Below are 23,723 nucleotides of genomic sequence, written 5' to 3' on the forward strand. Positions count from 1 at the left end.
GCACAGCTAGGCATTGTGGGTGATGGGAAGTTAAAGACAGCTTGTAACTACAAAGAGTCTTTGATGGGGATTGGGGAAATAGCACATGGACAACAAACACTACTAATATGAGGACACAAGTCCTGTAAGTGTCAAGTGTGCAATTGTTACTCAGGTGTTGTGAGGGTTTAGAAAAGTTGGAGATCATTGGTTAGAGAGGTATGAAAAATAGACATTGGTTTCTGAGAATGGCTAAGCTTGCGCGTGTGTGTGTGTGTGTGTGTGTGTGTGTGTGTGTGTGTGTGTGTGTGCTGTGTGCTGGTACTGGGGCTTAAACGAAGAGCCTGGGTGCTGTCCTTTAGCATTTTTTGCTCAAGACTGATACTCTACCACTTGAGGCATAGATCTATTTCCATCTTTTTACTATTTAATCAGAGATGAGTCTCATGAACTTTCCTGCCTGGGCTGGCTTTGAACTGCCATCCTCAGATCTCAGCCTTTTGAGGAGCCATGATTACAAATGTGAGCTACCAGTACCTGGCTGGCTAAGCTTTCTATTGAACAAAAGATGGGATGTGTGAGCAGCAGCATGGAAATGACTTCTTCCTGCTTTATACATTTGTGAAACATATGCAAGGCCCCTGAAGATTTTCAAAAGAGTAAGACTGAGGCCTGTCCCTGGGAACGTACAGATGTGAAGAATCTGGAGGCAGAAGGACATGACTAAAAGTCCGTGAATACCGTGGAGCAGCGAGTTGCTTGGAGGAGGCAGCTTGGGAAGGAAGATCACACAGCAGAATTGCTAACTTCTTTCTTGTCAGGAGATGAGGAACAGGGCCCAGGAAAAGCAAAAGCCAGCCTGGGGCGGGTGGCCCAGGGGTGATGAGGGTCAAGTTGGGAACTGTGGCTATGAAGGTATGTTGGCATTTCATGGTAAAGAGGTCATGTTTTATATGAAGCAATGAAGGTTTTATTTGGAGGCAATCAACAACAGTGGAGGTGGGAGGCACTCTTTCCATTTCTTTCAGGCAATGTCCTGTTTTTGCTGTTTCTGTTGAGATCCAGCTCTCCCCATACAGCCTGCAGCGATGTTTCTTCTTGCTGTGACTATACTCTAAATGCTGTTAAAGCTGTGTTTTCTTAGAGGTATGCCATATAGGTTCTCAGGAAAGGCAAACTTCCCATCTATCACACATCTTACTTGGGGCAGTGATGGAATCTTGAGCTATAGCTTCCTAGCAGAGATCATCGAATTCAAAAGCAAAAGAATGTTGGTGTCATGGATTTTACCTGTGGCCAAATGCATCTATTGGACACTTTTCCAAATTTTATTTTGATTATATTTTTAAATGGAGGTCCAAACTAGATATGTCTGTTATTTCAGCACTTGGAAGGCTGAAGTAGGAGGATTGCAAGTTTGAGGCCAGACTGAATTACATAGTGAGACCCTGTCAGAAAAACCCAGTGGCTGGAGATGTAGTTCAATGATAGAGTGCTCACCTAGTGGGCATACACAATGCCCAGAGTTCCATCCCCTATACTATAAAAACTAAAAAATTAGTCAGGTGCTGGTGGATCAGGCTGAAAATCCTAGATACTCAGGAGGCTGAGATCTGAGGATCAGAGCGCAAAGCCAGCCCAGGTAGGAAAGTCCTTGAAGCTCTTATTTCCAATTAACTACCAGAAAATGGGAAGTGGAGCTATGACTCAAAGTAGTAGAGCGTTAGCCTTGAGCAAAAGAGCTCAAGGGCAGTGCCTAAGCCCTGAGTTCAAGCACCACAACTGAAAGAAAAAAAATCAAATCAAATAAAAACCAAAAAAATTAAATGCTGGCTCACAAACACCCTCAGAATGAACCCTTATAATGTTCCCAAACTAAATTAGTACATAACTTCTCTTTTATTTTTTTATTTTTATTTTTTTGGGTCTGGTTGTGGGGCCTGAACTCTGGGCCTGGGCACTGTCCCTCAGCTCTTCAGCTCAAGGCTAGTGTTCTACCACTTGAGCCACAGTGCCACTTCTGGCTTTTTTCTTTTTTCTTATGTGGTGCTGAGGAAACGAACCCAGGGCCTCAGGCTTGCAAGGCAAGCACTCTACCACTGAGCCACCTTCCCAGCCCCATAACTTCTCTTTTATATACTAAAAAAAATTAAAAACATCTTCCCAAGAAAATGTAAATCCCTTTGTAGACCATTAAAGGGTCAGCAGACATGAGTGTAACATATTCAAATGCACTTCAGAAATATTTGTAAACTCAATGTTATTTAGATCATAATTTCTATAATTGATGAGCAAAATGAGATTATAGTTTCCAAAAGGTCCAGTTGGCTGACTGAATCCATACTCACTTATGATTCTCTCCTGTACTACACTGATGTCTTTAGCTGACAAATCATAAAAAAATTAAATCTTCAGGAAATCTTATCAGTAACACACATACACACACACACACACATACACACAAATGGAATTTCTGTTTACAAGGTGTCGATTGTGTTCAGTCTTTGATAATGACTGCAGACAGTCAATAAACATTGAGACATTTACATGGCCAGTAGGAGCCTAACCAAACTATCTAATCTTTCAAGAGACGGTCAACACAAAGAGCTGGAAGCCTAATCCCTTTAAATACTAGAGAGACACTTTAGTGCTTTCAATGGGACTCAGCCCCCAAATCCCACACTAAAAAGAATCATAAAAGCTTTGTTGTTTTAATTCACAGGTGGATGTTCTGATTTCAGCTCATTCTCTGACAGCAAATCTTTTCCTTCTGATTGAAGTTCAATGCTGTATGGGGCCTGGAGTTTGGGAAGGGTGACAAGCAGTATAAGTGTTGTAGACCTTAACTACAAGAGTCAGAGAGGAGGATTTTTTGTTACTGATTTAAATTTTTTTAATGATCTATTTTTTCTTTGATTTCAAAATGCAAAACATATTATCTGCCCCTTTTGCTCATGATGACTAAAAACTTGTGTTTGTTCAGAACTCCTGAATAGTTAGTATTGTACTTACTGTTGGCAGATTCTTAGAAAGAAAACACTAAGAGAAGGATTATCAAATTAACTATTTCCTCTCTTTCAGTCCTATATTATTCAATGAAGAGGAAAAAGAAAACCTTAAAATTCTGAGCTTCTGGCAAGACTTTTGTATACAAGAAGTTGAAAATACCTGGCTATAAAGTCATTAGCTTAGATACTTAAAAACCAAAAACCAAAACTTTGAAGCTGTGTGCTAATGACTCACACCTGTAATCCTAGCTACTCAGGATGCTGAGCTCTGAGGTTCAAAGCCCCACTAGACAGGAAACTTCATGAGACTCTTATCTCTAATTCACCACCAAAAAGCCAGAATTAGAATTGTGGTTCAAGTGGTTGAGTGTCAGTCTTGAGCCAAGATGCTGAGGGACAGAACCCAAGTCCTGGGTTCAAGCTCCAGTACCAGTACAAAAAAAGAAATACGGGTATTCCGTTTCAGAGAAAGAAAGAGACTTTCAGCATCACTTATGCAAATACCCCTTTGGCTCTGCCATGTTTTTGAGGTGTTAAGTCAACAATAGAAAGACACTTGGGAATGCCTGTGTTATTGGCTGGAAAACCTGGGCCCTGGTACTCCATGCACAATGCTTTTCCTGAGCTGCTTGACACAGGGTTACTTTGATCTTTTTCTATATCTGTCCAAGACGTTGGGTTCTTCTTTATTCCTATTTAAAGAGGCTGGCCGGAGAGGTTCAGGTTTATGGCTCCATTCCACACCCAGGGTGAGAATGGGAATGAGGAGAGAGCAGCCTTGCTGTTGGTGGAGTAGCTTTAATGAACCTCTTTAGAAACACCTGTGGCCTGGTTAACACACTAGCGCAGAAGCTGTGATGTCTGATTCTCCTCAGGCTGTAGAAATCAGGCTGGTTGGCCCTGCCCGCTGCCGTGGTAAGGAGTCCACTGGAATCTAGACTTGGCCCGGAGCAGGAAATGCCAGGAAGTGTCGGGACGTGCGTGGAAACACACGATCCACAGAGGAAACTTAATCATGTCACTCCAGGAGGTCATTCTGAACCACATCAGAGGTTGGAGACTCTGGAAAAAGGTTGGTTTACTTATTTTGGGGTGAGTGAATGTTCACTGGCATCCCCTTGAGTTTTAGACTTCGTTGGATATGATAACTGCTTAGATTTGTGTGTGTGTGTGTGTGTGTGTGTGTGTGTGTAATTCCACTAGAAACCTCAGACCCATTTATTTGTTTTAACTGTCAGTCCATCTTTCCATGTTCCTCAAATCCCTGGGCTCTCTTGTTTATTGTATCCTTTGTTGAGCTCATTCAGCTAGGCTACTGTCTGTTCGATCAGACTTCTCTTAGCTCCATTTTCACAGTTGAATAAAGCTGGAGAAAGGCACACAACCAAGTTGGCCTTAAATTCAGCTCCTTTTCACTTGCTAAGCAGGCACTCTGTTTGAGGCATTTACCAGTTCCCTTTCGTTTTTTATGGGTACAGAACTAGGATTCAAACTCATGGCTCCACACTACAAGCACTCTTGCTTAAGCTACACCTCTAGCCCTCACTCAGCCTTTTCTGCATTTGTTATTTTTCTGGTGGGGTTGGGTCTTACTTTATATCCTGGCTAGCCTGCAGTCCTCCTATTTTGGTTTCTCTTTGTTGCTAATATCACAGCTGCATGCATTTGTTCCCAGCCATTCATTGGTTGAACTAGAGTGTTGAAGCCTACACTCCCCAAAATCTCTGCCTCCCAGGTAGCTAGGATTACAGGTTTGAGCCACTGGCTCCAGCAACATTTCATTCTTCATTACTCAGCTCTAGTGGACCCTCCCAGCTGCTCAGTAAATTGTACAGTTCTTCTAGGTCTGTTATTCTCTACTCTGCTGGAAGAAGACTATTTTATACCTTAGTTTCCTTCTCAAAACTTCACTCTTTTTCTATCTCATTGTCATAATGACCTTGCTTTTGATCTACAGATAGAAAACTTCCTACCAGAAGTTTCCATAAATTCCCACGATTGCTGGGTGCTGGTGGCTCACGCCTATAATCCTACCTACTCAGGAGACTGAGATCTGAGGATTGGGGTTCAAAGCCAGCCTAGGCAAGAAAGTCCATGACACTCTTATCTCCAACCAACCATCAGAAAACTGGAAGTGGCACTGTGGCTTAAGTGATAGAACACTTGTGTTGAGCTGAAGATCTCAGGGGCAGTGCTCAGGCCCAGAATTCAAGCCCCACAACTGACAAAGATAAAAATAAAAACTCCCACGATTTCATCTACCCACTCATTCAGCGTTTAGGCTCATAGATGTTCCTGTTCCTTGCATGTTTTTTACAAAGGCCAGTATCCTCTCTTCCTCCCTCCCTTCCTCTTTATTATAAATTATGTTATTATTATTATTATTATGAGTACTGAGAACTCAGAGTCTCATACTTTCTAGATAAGCTATAACACTTGAGCCACACCCTCAACTCTTTTTGTTGTTGTTGTTGGTCATGGAGCTTGAACTCTAGGCCTGGGCACTGTCCCTGAGCTCTTCAGCCCAAGGTGAGCACTCTACCACTTTAGCCACAGCACCACTTCCGGTTTTCTGGTGGTTAATTGGAGATAAGAGTCTCGTGTACTTTCCTGTCAGGGCTGGCTTTGAATTGCTATCCTCAGATCTCAGCCTCCTGAGTAGCGAAGATTACAAGTGTGCGCTAGTTGCACCCGGTTAACTCCTTTTGCTTTGGTTTATTTTTCACATATGATCTACTTTTGTTCAGGGCTAGCCTAAGGCTTTTATCTTCCTACTTCCACCTCCCAAGTATCTGGGCCCCCAGATACCACCATGCTTAGCTTTTTTTCAATCCCTCCCTCCCTTCGTTCGTTCGTTCGTTCCTTCCTACTTTCCTCCCTTTCTTCCTCCCCTTCTTCCCTTCCATGTTGGGGATTGAGTGCAGGGCCTCACATGCTAAGCATATGCTCTATCACTTAGCTACTGGCTTTGCCATGGTTCTTTTCCCTTCTTTGGTCGCTGTATGGTAGAGTGCACTAGGCTCAGTTCTTAGAGACCTCATCTTTTCTAGCTACACTTACCACTTTGATGATCTCATTCAATCTCAGTGCCTAAGTATTACCCTATGGACTGATTAATCCTAACTAGCATCAACTCTGGCCTGTACCACTTCTCTGTGTTCCAGACTCTACATCCAATAATACACAAAATAGATATTCTATAGGGCTGTTATGTTGATAGAAGTAGGGAATGCATGCAAAAGGGCCAAGTTTATAGTAGTCACTCAGTTCACTCATCTTGATAATGTTATTGCTTTAGAATGTAGGGCTTTAGAAGTTTTGAAATGCTTTTACATACTGTATAGGTTATTGTCAACATACCAAGCACTGATCAGCACTTCCTCTAAGAGCTCTCTGACGGTTGTATTTTAATTGTTTTAGGATGTGACCAACTTTTGTGGAGTTGAGCTAGTTGGCTTCATTATTCCCCTGCAACATTTCCTTTGCACTCATTGATTTCCATGGCTACATGATGATTGCTTCCTGACAGACAAAGGAACACATGTGTTTAGAAGTAGAAAGGAAGCATACAGATCACCTATTGAACCAGAACCCTGTAAAACCTGATATAAATGGAAACTTTGCTTGTTATCTCAGTGTACTTAAATGAAAGAATTCACATTAGTCATCCTCGCAGTTGTTAACTCTACAATAGTTGTCCTTGTGAACGGCCCAGATTATGTCAGGGTACATAAACCAAATTTGCTCCCAGAAGTTGTATAAAATAGACTGTTTACTACATCAAAAATTTTGGAGTAGGGACCAATCCAGGAAAGTGATACTAGGTAATGGGAAATTTGAAAACAAGTTTGGATAGAGGAAGAAATAACTCACCAGTCAAAAACACACAAGTTCCATTTTACTCTCTTAATTGATCACTCCAACAAATATTTGCTGAAGAAGACTTTTATTTATGAAGTTGCAGACTAACTGCTTGGAAATGACAAAGGGGATTGAACAGCTAGAAGTGGCTGAATTCTTAGTTTTGTATTGCAAATAAGGCATATAAATCGGAACCAAATTTTATCCTATCTTATCTATGGCTTTGAAGAAGGGAGACTATCTGTGTTGAGTCTTGAATGCATAGAAATGTATTCACCAGGTTGACAGACAGGAAGAATGCACTCCAGATAAAAGGATCATCTACAGATATCTAAAGGTGTCCAGATCAGAGCCAATGACTCACAGAGATTGATTTGGAAATCAAGTGCTAGCTGGAAACATCCACATTGGGATTCTTCTCATTATTAGTGGATGGCTGCTCAGTGCATGGAGAATGGCTTCAAGAGGGAAGAGAGGAAGGCAATGAGTTCACTTCTGGAACTCTTTAGTGGGATCATTTGGAATATAATGTTTTGGGAATGAAGTGTGGAGCTCTAGTTACCAATACAGTAGAAGATCTAGATTGGAAACTTGCTCACACATGAGAGTCTAGAATAAGGGGAAGGGAGAATAGGATTCAGACAGAATCCTGGGCAATCTAAAGAACACATTGATGAAAAGGAACATGGGAAGGAAGCTGAGAAGGAGCGATCAGGGAGATAGGAAGAAAAACTACAAGAAGATGGCCGCTTTCCTTCTTTTCCATGGCATGGTCCTTTAGTCATTTTTCCTTTGGGAAAGGACAAATCAGAGCAGAAAAGATTAAAGGAGCACTTGCTCAGATCTTCTTTCTTTCTTAGCATTTGGAGCTCTTTTTTCTAATGTTGGTCTTTTCCTTTGCTTCCTGAATAAACTCTTAAGAGCCTGGGCAGAGAAAATGGGTGGTTACCCCTGGGTTGTAGGCAAGAATGGAAACTTCTAGTCATTAAGGCCTCCAAATGAGGCTGGGAGGTAATGCCTCCTTGTCAAGAAGATTGCATTACTCTGAAGTCCTGAGTGGATTCTCCCAACATGTGTGTGGGACTTCCTGGTGGAGATTCCTCACTTCTATCCCCACCCCTCATTCAAGTGGGAAGAAAGGAGAACATGTTCCAGTGGGCTTCTCCAGAACTAGGTATGTTGTACATACTTAGATGTATCCTAAAAAAAAATGGATGAGTAAATTAACAAACCATGTAGAGCAGTTAACAGGAAATAACTTTATAATAAGCATATGGACATTGAAGTCTTTAAACATTTTTATGGGTCACTGAGCCTTCCAGAACTCTAATCACTGAACATCAAAGACATTATCTACTAGTTTCCATATGAAAAGAAACAGAGGAACAATAACACTCATCAAAATAAAATTTTTTAAAAAAGTTATCAATGCCAAGCACAGTAGCTCATGCTTGTAACCCCAACTACTCAGGAGATAGAGATCAGGAAGATTGTTATTTGAGGTTAGCCGGGGCAAAAAGTTATCGAGACCTAATCTCAACCAAAGGGCTAGATGTAATGGTGTGTGACTGTTATCCCTACTATAAATAGGAGTTCCTGGTCTAGGCCAGACCAGGTCCCTCTCTCCTCAAAAACAGACTCTCTTTGAAAAATAACTGAAAAGCAAAAAGGGTTGGAGGTCTTGATAGTTGAAGCCCTGAGTTCAAACCTCAGTAAATCTCTCTCTCTCTCTGTGTCTCTCTCTCCCTCGCTCTTTTTCTCCTCCTCTTCTCATGGTACACTACTCTCCCTCACTAATGGCATGATTCTGACTAACTCTTCTATGTTGCCCTACTTTTCCTGGTAGTGTTCTTTTTATTAGTTTGTTGAGTCCTTCCCTCCCTCCTTCCTTACCGCACTTCCTCCCTTCCTTCTTGCTTTTTTCCCTTTTCTTTTCTACTATGTATCCCAGTCTAGCTTGGAGCTCAGGCTCTTCCTGCCCCAGTGTCCTACATTCCGGCATTCTAGGCTGTGCCACTATGCTCAGTTAAGTAGCCTGCTTTGATTTTGGGCTCTTTGCCTAGTAAGAAATCTGTACTATGAGTGTGTAATGTTACATTCTCACCAAATCCTCTATGGGGATGTTTGTGGAAATATTACATGTGTTGTCAGACAACAAACATAATTATACTAGAAGAAATCAATCACACACTGATCTGATTTCACAGTTTACCTTCCCCAGTCTCATGGGAGGTGACTTTAGCCCCTTGTCACAAACCCTCATTCATAAGCAAAGAGAGAGGCTCAGAGAAGTGGTACTGTGGCTCAAGTGGTAGAGCGGGGCGGGGTCTAAAGTGAGTGACAGGAGCTTCCAGGAACATATTGGGCTGTCTGTCCCCCTCCCCCCACTCCCCCGGCTCTGCATCTCTGTGGGCCTCCAGAGTACACAGCTGGATCTTTCAGTGGACCTCCTGGAGGCTGAGCTTTATCCAAGAGAAATTTCAAAGGGAATTGAGTGGAAATGTCTCCAAACCTTTGCTTTGAAGGAAATGTTAAAAAAAAAAAGATTATTTTTAATTACTCTAAGGTACATATCTGATATCCTTTTTTTTAAAAAAAAATAAAGTTCAGGACTTGGGATATAGTTCTGTGGCAGAGTATTTTTTCGGCATGTGTAAAGTCTAGCCATCAAAAAAAAAAAGTCAGAAAAAAAGATTTCCTGATATTATACTCAGCGAATGAGGATGTTTTGCAACGAGCTCTTACATGAATATATTTAATATCACACAGAAGAAAAGAATCCCAAACACATAAAAGTAAATCAGATTAGACTTTGTCTTTTGATTAATGCTTTTTTTTTTCTCACCGAACAGGAAAATACTTATTAACAAAAGTTTTGAGAACAATAAAGCAACTGGAGGTTATTAATATGAAAATATTGTCGATTGTTCCTCCAGAAGAAATCTCCCTGGACAACTCACTTCCTGAAAAATGACTCAGCAAAAGCTCCCCAGAAAACTTGTTCATGTTTAATACAATTGTTCAGGCCAGGGTTTGTTTCTTATCTATAAAATCCTCCATGATGGATGGTTCAGGTTTCTTTTCAATATTAGGCTTTGAATGCAAAGTATTTCTTAATGTAAACAATGGCTTCAGTATTTAAAGCAAAACATTTCCGTTTGTTTAGTACAATTTCCTATTTGATGCCAGAAGCTGTATTTTGGGGGAAACTGTCTGGTTTCAAAAGAGTATAAATGTTTAGAAGAATTTGTGCCAAGTCTTCACAACCACATTCCCCCACCTATGTGCATCCAGAGTAGGTAAATGGTTTTTTCTCCCATTCAGCCCGAAGAAGCTGAGTTCTGAATTTTGCCTGCAGAGGTCCCAGAGGGGGACTCTAGGCAATAATAGAGCTCTATCCGTTCCTTGAAATTTTCAGTTCTGTTGGAGACTTAACCTAGGCAAATGGAGGACAAATGAGGAATAGAATAATAGCTAAAAATACTAGAAAGGTCTTGAGTGATTTCCAGTGATATTTTACAAATCCCACCCTCCTCCTCCCCCCCCAAAAAAATCACATGAAAATCTAGAATGGCAAGAGCCAGTTTCAAGTGTGTGCTGAAAATTGACCACCAGGGCGCGCTATAATCTAGCTCTATGAAGATGGCTGCTCCTTTATCAGGAGAGTTCAAAATGTGCATTAGGGAAAAGAGCAACAATCACCTTAAAATTTTCCAAAGAAGCTGGATGCAGGTGGCTCATGCCTATAAACCCTAGCAACTCAAGAGGCTGAGATCTGCAGATCGGAAGCGAGCTTGGGCAAGAAAGTCCGTGAGACTATTATCTCCAAGTAACCACCAAAAAAACTGAAAGTAGAGCTGTGGCTTAAGTGCACTAGCTTTGAGCACAAAAAGCTCAGGAACAGCCGGGCGCTGGTGGCTCACGCCTGTAATCCTAGCTACTCAGGAGGCTGAGATCTGAGGATCACGGTTCAAAGCCAGCCCGGGCAGGAAAGACCGTGAGACTCCTATCTCCAATAAACCACCAGAAAAACGCAAGTGGCGCTGTAGCTCAAGTGGTAGAGCGCTCGCCTTGAGCTGAAGAGCTGAGGGACAGCGCCCAGGCCCAGAGTTCAAGCCCCACGACCGACAAAAAAAAAAAAAAAAAAGCTCAGGAACAACACAGAGGCCCCGAGTTTAAACCTCTGGACCAGCATACATCCACTCCTACCCCACCAAAATTCCCAAAGAAAACACTAACAAATTAAAATTTTACTGGTGAAGCCACATTATTATTATTATTATTATATTTTTATGTGTGCAAGTCCTGGGGCTTGAACTCAGGGTGTGGGCACTGTCCCTGAACCTCTTTGTGCTCAAGACTAGTGCTCTAAATCTTGAACCACAACACCATTTCTGCCTTTTTCTGTTTATTAGAAATAAGAGTCTCATGGACTTTTCTGCCCAGGATGACTTTGAATTGCAGTCCTCAGATCTCAGCCTCCTGAGTAGCTAGGATTATAGACATGAACCACCCACTGGTTTCCAGCTTTTATAATAATTATTTTTATTCAGATTAGCAGACTTTGTAGAAGAGGTTTTGATTTCTCTTAAGCCTCAAATATACATGAAGAGAAAAAAATAATCTTTGTTAACTAAGACAATTACCACAAAATTTTCTGTCAAATTACAAAAAACCTCCATCAACTTAAGTGAGCAGTAAATGTACTCACATTAATGCTGAGTTAGTATTATTTCATCATTCCCACTCAAGTCTGCTCTTCATTCAGCAATCATTCTCTGCTTACCCACCACACACCTAACAGGCTGTGTGTACTTTGAATCTGAAGAAGGCACATTCCTTGTGTTTGTGCTTCTCATGCATCAGCAAAGTAAATATGTAATGAAACTATATTATTAAGGAATACAAGTTTTGATAAAAGCAAGGTCACAAAAAGTTATGAACTAGCTAATTAGGAGGCTGAGAACAGAAGAATTGAGGTTTGAGGCCAGCCTGGGCAGAAAAATATAAAATCCCTTCTTAGTCCACTGTTGGGTTTAGTAATATACTTCTGGTGCCCCAAGCTATGTAGACCCATCCCAGTGGAAGGAAGGTGAATGAGATAGCATGTGCCCATCATCCAAGCAGCAGGGAGAAACCTCAAATAACTAGATTGCAGTCCAACCATGTGCCCAACTGAGACATGAGACATGATCTCAAAAGAACCAGTGGTAATGGGGCTGAAGGTGTGGTATAGCAGTAGAGTGCCTGCCTAGGAAGTATAAGTTCCTGAGTTCAATCCTTGAATTATAAGAGATAGCAACAAATCACTCTAGAAAACAAGTGACAATTGAACAGTCTTGGAAGTTAGGTAATAATAACAGCTGACACTTATGGATGCACCTGCTAGATGTCTTCCTGAGCAAATGCTTAAGTCATGTCATCTTTTTATAACCATGTTGCAGATAAGAAAAATTTATTTGGAGAAGGCTTCTAGATGAAGGAAGCAGCATAGGTACAGGTTAGAGATATAGAAATCCTACACCAGTAATGGCATTGAAATAGTTACAGAGCCAGTTGCTGGTGGCCTACACCTGTAATCCTAGCTACTCAGAAGGCGGAAATCTGAAGATTGGGGCGGGGTGGGGGATTGATCTGTTATAGAGCTTGAATTCAGGGCCTCCGTGCTGTCCCTGAGCTCTTTTGCTGAAGGCTAATGCTCTACCACTTTGAGCCTCAGCTGTACTTCTGGTTTTCTTTTGGTTAATTGGAGATGAGAGTCTTACAGGCCTTCGTGGCTTTGACCTGTGATCCTTAGGTCTCAGCCTCTTGAGTAGCTAGGAGGATTACAGCCACGAGCCATCAACTGAGGACTGTGGTTTGAAGGCAGCCTGGGCCAGAATCTCTGTGAGATTCTCATTTCCAATTATCCACCAAAAAAAAAAAAAAAAAGCTCAAAGTGGAGCTGTGGCTCAAGTGGTAGAGTGTTGTTAAACCTGAGTAAAAAAAGCTCAGGGATAGTGCCATAGGCCGTAAATTTAAGCCCTAGGACTGGGAGAAACGCGTGTGCACGTACATGTGTGCGTGCGCGCATGCACACACACACACACACACACACACACACAGGGTCATAGGAATTCAATATGTTCTATAAATTTATAAACAAAAAAATGGCAAATTAGGTCAGGTATTTAGAATAAAATTCACTTACTTGGAAGTGTATTTTCATTGACACATAAAAATTGTGCTATTTAAGAAGCATCATGTGGGGGCTGGGAAGGTGGCTCAGTGGTAGAGCGCTTGCCTTGCATGCATAAGGCCCTGGGTTCGATTCCTCAGCACCACATAGGCAGAAAAAGCCGGAAGTGGCACTGTGGCTCAAGTGGTAGAGCACTGGTCTTGAAGAGCTGAGGGACAGCACCCAGGCCCAGAGTTCAGGCCCCACACTGATAAAGAAAAGAAAGAAAGAAAGAAAGAAAGAAAGAAAGAAAGAAAGAAAGAAAGAAAGAAAGAAAGAAAGAAAGAAAGAAGGAAAGAAAGAAAGAAAGAAAGAAGGAAAGAAAGAAAGAAAGAAAGAAGAAGCATCATGTATCTCAGAGAAATTTAATTTTTTAATGTTTTTTAACTTGGTGCCTCAAACTTACTATATATATATATTTTAAATAATAGGCATATGGTATTGAGGAAACACAGATCCATTGGAAGACATGAATATTTTTGTAGTGAATTATTACACCCTGAATTTCTGGGAGATACTAGGAAAAAACAGAATGAGTCCATGGAAGCACAAGTTTGGGCACAGTAGACTTTTCCTTTGAAAACTAACTTCCAAATAACGTCATGCTTCTTTGAGTCTACTGAGAATAATAATCATATGGTTTTTTTTGGGGGGGGGTCCAGTCATGGGGCCTGAACTCTGGGCCTGGGCGCTGTCCCTCAGCTCTTCAGCTCAAGGCTCTACCACTTGAGCTACAGCGCCACTTCTGGCTTTTTTTTTTTTTTTTCTGCTTATGTGGTACTGAGGAATCAACCCAGGGCCTCAAGCATGCAAGGCAAGCGCGACCACTGAGCCACCTTCCCAGCTCAATCATATGGTTTTAACTTAACTGAATACCTTGAAAGATTTTTCTAATCTTGCAATACTAGCACTACTAAAATTCTAAAATAGTTGTGTTACTTTCTTTTTTTTTTTTTTTTTTGGTCGGTCATGGGCCTGAACTCTGGGCCTGGGTGCTGTCCCTCAGCTCTTCAGCTCAAGGCTAGTGCTCACAGTGCCACTTCCAGCTTTATCTGCTTATGTGGTGCTGAGGAATCGAACCCAGGGCCTCATGTATGCAAGGCAAGCATTCTACCACTGAGCCACCTTCCCAGCCCCTTATGTTACTTTTTTAAGTGGCCAAAACAACTTAGAACTATTTTATTTTAGATAGCTTTTGCAAGACAAACTGCAATATCACACTTAAGTATTCATTGACTATCTATTACTTACAAAGCACTGTGCTTTTGTGTCAAGATTGTTTATTGAGGGCTGGGAATGTGGCTTAGTGGTAGAGTGCTTGCCCAGTATGCATGAAGCCCTTGGTTCCACTCCTTAGTACCACATATCCAGAAAAGGCCAGAAGAGGCGCTGTGGCTCAAGTGGTAGAGTACTAGCCTTGAGTAAAAGAAGCTCAGAGACAGTGCCCAGGCCCTGAGTTCAAGCCCCACACTGGCATTATATATATATATTTTTTTTTTCTTTTTTCTTTCTTTTTCTTTTTTTTTTTGTCGGTCGTGGGGCTTGAACTCTGGGGTTGGGCACTGTCCTTGTGCTCTTCAGCTCAAGGTGAGTGCTCTACCGCTTGAGCCATAGCGCCACTTCTGGTTTTCTAGTGGTTTATTGGAGATAAGAGTCTCAACGGACTTTCCTGCCTGGGCTGGCTTTGAACCGTGATTCTCAGATCTCAGCCTCCTGAGTAGCTAGGATTACAGGCGTGAGCCACTAGCTCCTGGTAATATTATTTATTGAATAAATATTTATCAAGGACCTATCTTGGCCTTGCCATCCTGCTAGCCACAGGAGCAGTAAAGCAACAAGGACCAAACCTCTGCTTACATCTGTTCACCCTGGTTACCATCCCAGACACACTTCTGTGACCATGCCAGTTCTCCAAAGTATATATTGGATTCAGAAACATTATGTGGAAGAATATTACTAGAATAAAGGATTAAGAGTCTAATTTGATGTATCACACGTTAATCATGCTTCAGTTAAAGCATGGATTAAGAAAAAAACTTCTATGCTTAGTTTGATCAGAGCAGCACACATGGACTTCTTTCTCTCATTCCCTGGCCTCCATACCGTTATTAATGCAGCCAAGACTACACTAGACTTCCGGTGGCTGGGTCATACAATTCACTTCTATTAAGCTTACAGTCATCAAGCTGTGCTCAGTCTTCATTCATAGTTTTCTCTCTGTGGCCTCTATCCCTCCCTCTCTTGGCAAATGTGTTCTTGCTCTGATATCATAATCTATTTTTTTTTTTTGGTCCGGTTGTGGGGCCTGAATTCTGGGCCTGGGCCCTGTCCCTCAGCTCTTCAGCTCAAGGCTAGTGCTCTACCACTGAGCCACCTTCCCAGCCCCCCCTGATTACATAATCTTAAGGAAGCTTCCTACCTTTCTTCAAGGCCAGCTGGGCACCATCATTCATACCCCCATGGCAACAGCCTATGAATGTCTCTTTCTCTACACTTCAGTTATGAGCTGATTTTCCTAGAAGGCTGTTGGCTCCTTGGGAGAAAGAAGTATATTCATGTAGAATATTTCTGTAGAACTGTTCCAGAGTAGGTATTGACTATGGAAAGAATGAAGAAGTTTTTAGTTCAAGATTGGAACTTTACACTTAGGGCTGAGGTAGACTTTTCTTTCTTTAACACATTGGATGACCAGCATTCCTCAGGCTTCTTGGTGGTGACTTTAAGTAGTGATTTATGTAGTTCTCAAACCCTTTGTCACTTACTGGCCAGGTGGCCTACGGTGACTTTAAGTAGTGATTTATGTAGTTCTCAAACCCTTTGTCACTTACTGGCCAGGTGGCCTACGGTAAGCTATTTTCTTTGAGTTAGGTATTTTTGTTGTTGTTGTTTTTGTTTTGTTTTGTACTAGACCTAAGGCTTTAACTCAGGGCTTTGGGCACTGTCTCTGAGCTTTTGTGCTTAACTACTGTGCTCTACCTCTTGAGCCACAGCTCCACTCCTCACTTTTTTGGTAGTTGATTGGAAGTAAGAATATCATAACCTTTCCTGCCCTGGCAGGCTTTGAACTAGGATCCTCAGATCTCAGCCTCCTGAGTAGCTAGGATTACAGGTGTGAGCCACTAACACTCAGCTAGTTTTATATATACCACTATATATAGGTCTAAGTCTATACATGTGTGTACCTATATAATATATGTATATGTATAAATTATATATATTTATAATTTAATTATAGGCTGGGGATATAGCCAAGTGGTAGAGCACTTGCCTAGCATTGCAAACCTTTTGTGGATAGTAGAAATTCACATGTTAGCTAGGCACTAGTGGCTCACACCTGTAATCTGAGCTACTTGGGAGCCTGAAGATCTTGGTTCAAGGTTAGATTGGGTAGAAGAATCTTTGAGACTCTGTCTCTTTAATTAACCAGCAAAATGCAGGAGTGGAGGTGTAGTTCAAGTGAACAGCTGTGAGAGCCTCTATTTTAATACTGTTGTATATTAATTTCATATATATTTGAATTTTATCTGGATATCTTGTGGGATTCACTCATTGTATTAGATTTTCTGGATATAGAACAACATATTCTAAAATGATATATATTTTTTTCTTTTGTGTGTGTGTGTAGGTACTGGGGCTAGTTCTAGAGCAACTAAAAGAAGTTCCTAGCAGGCTAATAAGACAGAGACTAAGCTATAGAGAAAAAAGAAGAAGCCCCAGAACGAGACCACCAAAACCAGGGTCAGAACAATATTATTCAAGGGCTGCTGGTGTATTCAAGAAAGACCCCTGGGCCACTTCCGCTTGATCCTAGGAAGTAGTTATACAGTTGGCAGCTGGGAGGAGAGGTGAAGGGTCAAAGACTGGGAACATTCCAGTCCCCACACCATTCTTTTTTATGGGTATCTTGGAATATGGCTGCTTAAAACTTTTCCATTTCCTCCTTTTCTTCTCCTTATTTGGCAGATCTGCCGTCAGCACTGGGGGGGTGGAGGGGGAAGAGGGAGAGAGGGGGGACAAAGGACCAGGGGACTTTGTTTTTCTGACTCTTAATTTTTGGGAGGAGGGCCTCTTGGGTGGACTTCCGGCCGGAAATGCTCTCAAGGAAAGTTCTGAATGGAAGGAAGATGCTGGGTGGGCCAGCAGGGAAACAGGAAGTTGTTGCCTGAGTCTTAAAGAGAGTGGAGGAAAGTGAGAGGCAGGAGCGGGAGGAACAGGAGAGGGGGTGGTAGAAGATGGTGGGGGCAGGGGGAGGATCAGGGACCGCCAAGTCCGGGATCAGAAGACCTTCAGCCTCCCGGGAAGGATGGTGGCTCTGTGCTCTGGTCGCAGGGGTCACTCAGTGGCAGTCATCAACGCTACAGCGGGTTGCTAACAAAACTACTTTATGAACTAGTGCAAAAGTGCTGCTTAAATGAATACAGCCTTATCTTTCTGTGTATGAGATAGCATATACTTAGACTCCTCAAGTGGCTTTGAGAAACACAATAAAAAAGCAAATGTGACAAAATGTAGCCATCTGGTGACGGATGTGGTAGCTGCTCACTGTGTGCTTCTGGCAACTCTTCTCCTGTAGGTTTGAACTTTTTTTTTTTCAGGGTAAAAATTTGATCTGCGGGGGAGAAGAGGCAATTTTTAAGCCAGGCACTGTCAGGGCAAGATGGATGATCATGTTTGTGACTATGCCTTCATTATCTATGAATTTTCCCTCTGCAGTGTACTCCCGTGCTCATGTACCACACAAGGGATGTCTCCTCATAGAATTATGTAGTCTTGGGTTCTGTTGAATTCAATTTGAAATGTTGCATTATTTGGATTGGCATTCACAGGCAAAAATAACCTCTTAAGTCGTAGTTTTCATTCATGTTTCTAGTCAAGGAGTGTGTGTGTGTGTGTGTGTGTGTGTGTGTGTGTGTGTGTGTGTGTACACGCAGATGCACACAAGCATGCACTGATCATGGGGCTTGAACTCTGTCCCTGAGATATTTTTTTTTTTGCTCAAGGTGGATACTCTACCACTTGAGCCACAGCTTTACTTCTCATGTTTTGGTCATTAATTGGAGTTAAGAATTTCATCAACTTTCAAGACTGGGCTAGTTTTGAATCAAGATCCCTCAGATCTCAGCCTCCTAAGAAGCTAAGATTACAGGAATGTGCTACAAGTGCCCAGAAAATGAGCTTCTCTGTGTGTGTGTGTGTGTGTGTGTGTGTGTGTGTACTAGTACTGAGATTGGGACTTGAACTCAGGGCCTGGACTTTGTCCCGCAGCTTTTAGTTAGTGCACTAACGTTTTCAGTGGGCATTTTTTCAGCAAACACTACATAGAACGTGTATACTGTTATGTAGAATTTAAGCATGATTCAGATATTGTTTGTAAATATAATTTGGCACAAGTTAAACTTGGATATAAATGATTTCAACATAGGAAAGTGTATTTTGTTAAGTCTTACAGGAGGGTATTGTTACTTTGTGTTACAGGTCAAATGGTGTTGGGAATATTCCTGTTGCATTTATTCTACCCTGCTATGGAGGGAAATTAGAGCTAGAGTTGGGGGTAATGGTAGGTTGAAGTAAAATGCTAAGTTCAGTTGCTATTACTGACTAATCCATCTTTCAGTGGATTAACCAACAGTGCTTGTTATTGCTCTTGTGTTTGTTGTTTGGTTGGGGGCTTGGCTGATTTATTCTAGGTCTGGATGATGTTTTCAGGCTGCTATTGCTGGATGAAAATTTATGCTTTTGTCTACAGATCTGTGGATTGGTAGGGATGACTATATCATGTCTCTCTCAGAGAATACCTCCTCACATGGTGGCAAAGGTGCAAGTTAGCAAACATAAATGCATGAGGCCTTACAAGGCCTACACTGGGAATCACACACCATTGCTGCAGCTTACATTGCCAATGGAAGTCACATGACTAAACACAAAGTCACAGTGCAGGGACAAACACTACTCCCAGTGAGGTTCTAGAAAACTCAGGGGTATATTTGAAGAGACAAACTGATGCTTTGACTATTATAGTTTTAGGATAAAGTATTTCAATATTTTAATTATTAAAATATCTGAGAAATGCTTAAAGTAATAGCTGCATATGGAAAATGCCAGTACCTATATCTTTAAGTACTCTCTTTCTTGCACTAACCTAGAAAGTATGAGGTTAAACTCACAGTTGAGGAAGAATATCTAATGCACATACCATTTTAGCCCTTTAGGCTTGCTTGGGGCTGGCTGTTGGGCACATTGTCTGTTGATATTTTGAGACTCCTATACTTAGTCTCTTGGTGACTACCAGTCCCTTTAAAATTCTAACATGCTTTTTCTATCTCCCCACCAAAAGCTATTCTGCAGAAAGGACCTGGCAAATTAATTCACATTGAGGCAGAAGCAGCCCACAAGGATTAAAATCTAAATGCTGTTAGGTTCATTTGTATTTGAACATGAAGAGAAAGAACTTATGTTCCTAGAACAGAGGAGATGGGAACCAAGAAACTAGACCCCAGTCCTCAAAATTACATTCCATAGAAACCTGCATTTTTCCTAGGCAAGTTGCCTGCCCAGATTTGTGGTCAAAGGAATAAGAGTTGCAGGATAAGTAGGAACACACATCAATGTTATTAATTCAGTGAATATACTTGGTATAAAATGATCATTAAAGCTGGGTGCAGGTGGTTCACACCTGTAATCCTAGCTACTAAGGAGGCTGAGATCTGAGGATCATGGTTCAAAGCCAGCCCAGGCAGGAAAGTCCTTGAGACTCTTATCTCCAATAAATCACCAGAAAACTGGAAGTGGTGCTGTGGCTCAAGCAGTAGAGTGCTTGCCTTGAGCTGAAAAGCTGAGGGACAGTGCCCAGGCCCAGAGTTCAAGCCCCATGACCGACAGAAAAAATAAAATAAAATAAATTGTTAAATAGGTGCCCTAAGAAAAATGGGAAACAAAGGAGGAGGCAACAATGCTTGATAAGAAATGTACTCATTACCTTGCCCATGTAATTGTAACCACTCTGTACAGTATTTTCACAATAAAAAGAAAAAAAAAAGAAAAATGAGGGAAGGGGTAACAAGTTAGACAAGAAATGTAATCACTGCCTTACTTATGTAGCTGTAACCCCTCTATACATCATCTTGACAATAAAATAAAAAAAAAATAGATGCTCTATCAAACGTATAGGCTTTTTATAATATCTGTTCATAGTTACTTCTTTTCAGAAACAAGTGAATAAATATAGCAGGCCTTAGGCAGGAACTTTCTGAACTGTGTCAAGGTTAATAATAAGTAAAATGTTGTAAGTAGAGCAAGACAGCAACAGCTGTGCAACATTCTTGGAAGCAAAGACTCTGATAGCATGAAGTCAGACAGTCAGCTAGGCTTTGTTGCTTCCTTGGGTGAACATAGACATCTTCTAATAATTGTAGGGAAAGCCACAGTTATTTCATAAATTGTAATCATCCTGAATATAAATTCTAATGTCTACAGCTGGAAAATCAGGGGCATGTGGAGCAATGTTGGAAGAAGACAAAGACCAAACCTATGACAATGCCCTGACTGAGATTCAATCTTTTGAGCTACCTATTGAAGCTACTTTAAGGTAGGCATCTTTCTATTTTCTTCTTTCTTTAGTGGCCTTAAGGGAAGCTTTCTATGTCACTTTTGTACTTCTCTTTTTAACAGAATTAAAAAAATATTTTTGGGAAGCATTCAAAATTCTGTGCATACTTAGTTTCAAAGTTTTATTATCCTTAGAGAAATTCCAATAAATAGGCAATCAACTTTCTTTTTTGCATTATGCTTGTTTCCTGACCTATTACTGTTAAGGTTAAAAATATATCACATTCAAGTGATCAAAAACAATCCCACATTATCTCTAAATGCATATTCCATTTATTTATAGGAGGTTTTTATTGCTCTCTCTAAAATATCTCTTAGTGAAGAACACCCAGAAAAATTAAGTATATCAATGGGTCCAATTTATGTTTGGGTAGATTTGAGTGGTAGGAGAAACTGTAGGATGTTTGTATTGCATTGTTGCAGTTTTGTTGGGCAGATGATAGTGATGTGTTTGATAAGTATTTTTTATTTCCATATGAGATTTAAAAATAGCTTTAGTAACATAGACACTGATTTATTCAGTTCAAGATGAGGATTAAAATGAAAGACCATGTGACTTTGTGTTACACAGGTAGGTTAAAAATATAGTTCCCCCTCATTATCTGCCTATATATGGCACTTATCATTATGCAAACGATGGTGTCAATCACTGCCTGTGATAGTGACAGTCAATATTTATTGACTAATATTTGGGGATTAAGGATTTGTTTTTAGGTCTCTTAATTCTCAGAAAAGTCTGAGGATCATGTAGTTTGAGATTCACTTACAGTTTAAACCTCAATTGATTTTTGCCCTTATATTTGAACTTTTTATTTTGCACTTAGAATAGTTTGAATCTCTTCAAAGGACTTAGGATAGTGTTGAGGCCACAGAAAACTACTGTCTGATTCTTAGATTATCAATATGTATTTGTAATTGCAAAATAGTTTCAACTTCATCATAACTGTTCCACACCTACTTGTTTGAGCATCATACATCGTTAAGGGTAGGTGATTTTACCCTCTTGACTAGACAGAAGAAACCTCAGCTTTATAGACATAGGAAACCCAATTTATTTTTTTGGAAACCCATTTTTTTTTTGTTTTTTTCCTACCTGGACTGGACTTTGTATTGTGCTGGCCAGTGCTTTCTATAACTTGTACATTTGCCTGGTAGCTAGATGAGCAGTCTAAAGGGAAATAAGAAAAAGCCAAAGGATTCTAGATGTGTTTTAGTTACTGTAGCCTCAGCTGCCATTGCTGCTTCAAAGCCCTTTGATTCTGTCCACTTCCACCCCTATCCTGCCACTTTTCTCCTGTTATCAGGACCCTGGTCTAGGTCTACAAACGTTTTTTGTTTGTTTGTTTTTTGGTCTTAGGGCTTGAACTCTGGGCCTGGGTGCTGTCCCTCAGCTCTTCAGCTCAAGGCAAGCGCTCTACCATTTAAGCCACAGTACCACTTCCAGTTTTCTGCTCGTTTATTTGAGATAAGAGTCTCATGGACTTTCCTGCTCAGGCAGGCTGTGAACCGTGATCCTCAGATCTCAGCCTTCTGAGTAGCTAGGATTACAGGCGTGAGCCACCAGCACCTGGCTTGGTTTGTTTTTTGAAGGTAGAGATTCATGAACTTTTCTGGCTGGACTGGCCTGGCATTGTGATCCTCTGAATCTCAGCCTCTTGTAGTTAGGATCATAGGTAGGAGCCATTTGCACCGCCAGGGCATTTATTCTGGTGCGCATATGCATACGTCTCTGTCTCTATGCCTCTGTCTGTCTCTTATCTGTTTCTCTCTGTCTCTTTCTTTTTCTCTTTTGGGTTATAACCCAGGGCAGGGCCTACTTCTTTCTACCCTTTGCAGATGTCCACAGTGCCTACCATACAGTACCTAGATAAGTATTTGTTGAACTAATGAGTTAGTGGGGACCTTGGAAGACAAGAAAGAAGGGAGATAATCAGAAGGAATAACATCATTTCAGCTAAGAACAGGAGGAGGTGATGCTTGGTGTAGTAAACTGCCAGCACTCAGGAGGCTGGGGTAGAAGATTATGAATTAGAGACTGATTAATCAGTCTCAAAAGACCAAAAAAAGCCCCCAAACAACAACAACAAAAAAACCAAACCAAAACCCCACAAACCAAACAAAGGAAAAAATGAAGAGAAGGAGGTGAGAGTATTTTAAAATTGTAAAGCCTCCAGGACAAAGATGACAGAGAAGGGGTTTGGCTGGAGGCAGATTGCCTGGCAGAACCCCAGAGGCTCTGTGGGAACGCTCAGGAATGCATAGTGAGGGAAAGGAGAGGACCCCAGGGGACGGTGGGGCTGGGTGGGAATGTCCCAGGAAACATTCCCTGGAAATTCTCCCACCTGGGAATTGAAGCAGGCAGACTAGCTTCCAGCTCTATTCATGTGTTCCCATCACAGAAGAAAGGCATTTCCTCAAGCGAACATGTCTACCGTAACATCCTAAATTCTATCCATGCCTCTTGCTGCCCATCCTGTTTTTTAGGTAGGAATCTGAGGTGTCTGTTCCGTGTCCGGTCAATGTTCAGCTCAGGGCCAGGTGGGAGTTTTCTTCTTTTACCAGCACTGAGATGATTTCAACCAATGTCACTGAAGGATATTCTTTCACAAAGCATGCACGCTTTTCTGGCATGCTTGCCCATCCCCTTCTTAATCATAGGGGAGAATCAGTATTCTCTGTCTAAAGACTTGTGAGCAGGATGTTGGGGCGGGGATTGCCAGGGCCTGCAGTCTTGTACCTATTCCAGCTGTGTGCTTCCCACCTCCTGTCCAGCCTGGCTCCTCCCCAAGGCGGCCTTTGAGTCAGCACTTTGTGCCTGGTTTTTGCAAGAGTGGAAGGGAATTAAATGATTCGGAGGGTCTGTGTTTTCAATCTGTATGTGAAATGTACATCCCTTGCCTATGGCATAAGCATGAAGTTTAAAGGAGATTTTCAAGGGAGAGCTGAGATATTGCTTTTCCCATGGGTTATTTGTGTTGTCGCTTAAAGCTACCTCGGAAAGTCCCACAAATTGAATAGGGGAATCCATTCCAGGGTGGGATTTGGTACTAGTG

This window comes from Dipodomys ordii, unplaced genomic scaffold (genome assembly GCF_000151885.1).
Source record: "Dipodomys ordii isolate 6190 unplaced genomic scaffold, Dord_2.0 Scaffold188, whole genome shotgun sequence".
Lineage (NCBI taxonomy): Eukaryota > Metazoa > Chordata > Mammalia > Rodentia > Heteromyidae > Dipodomys > Dipodomys ordii.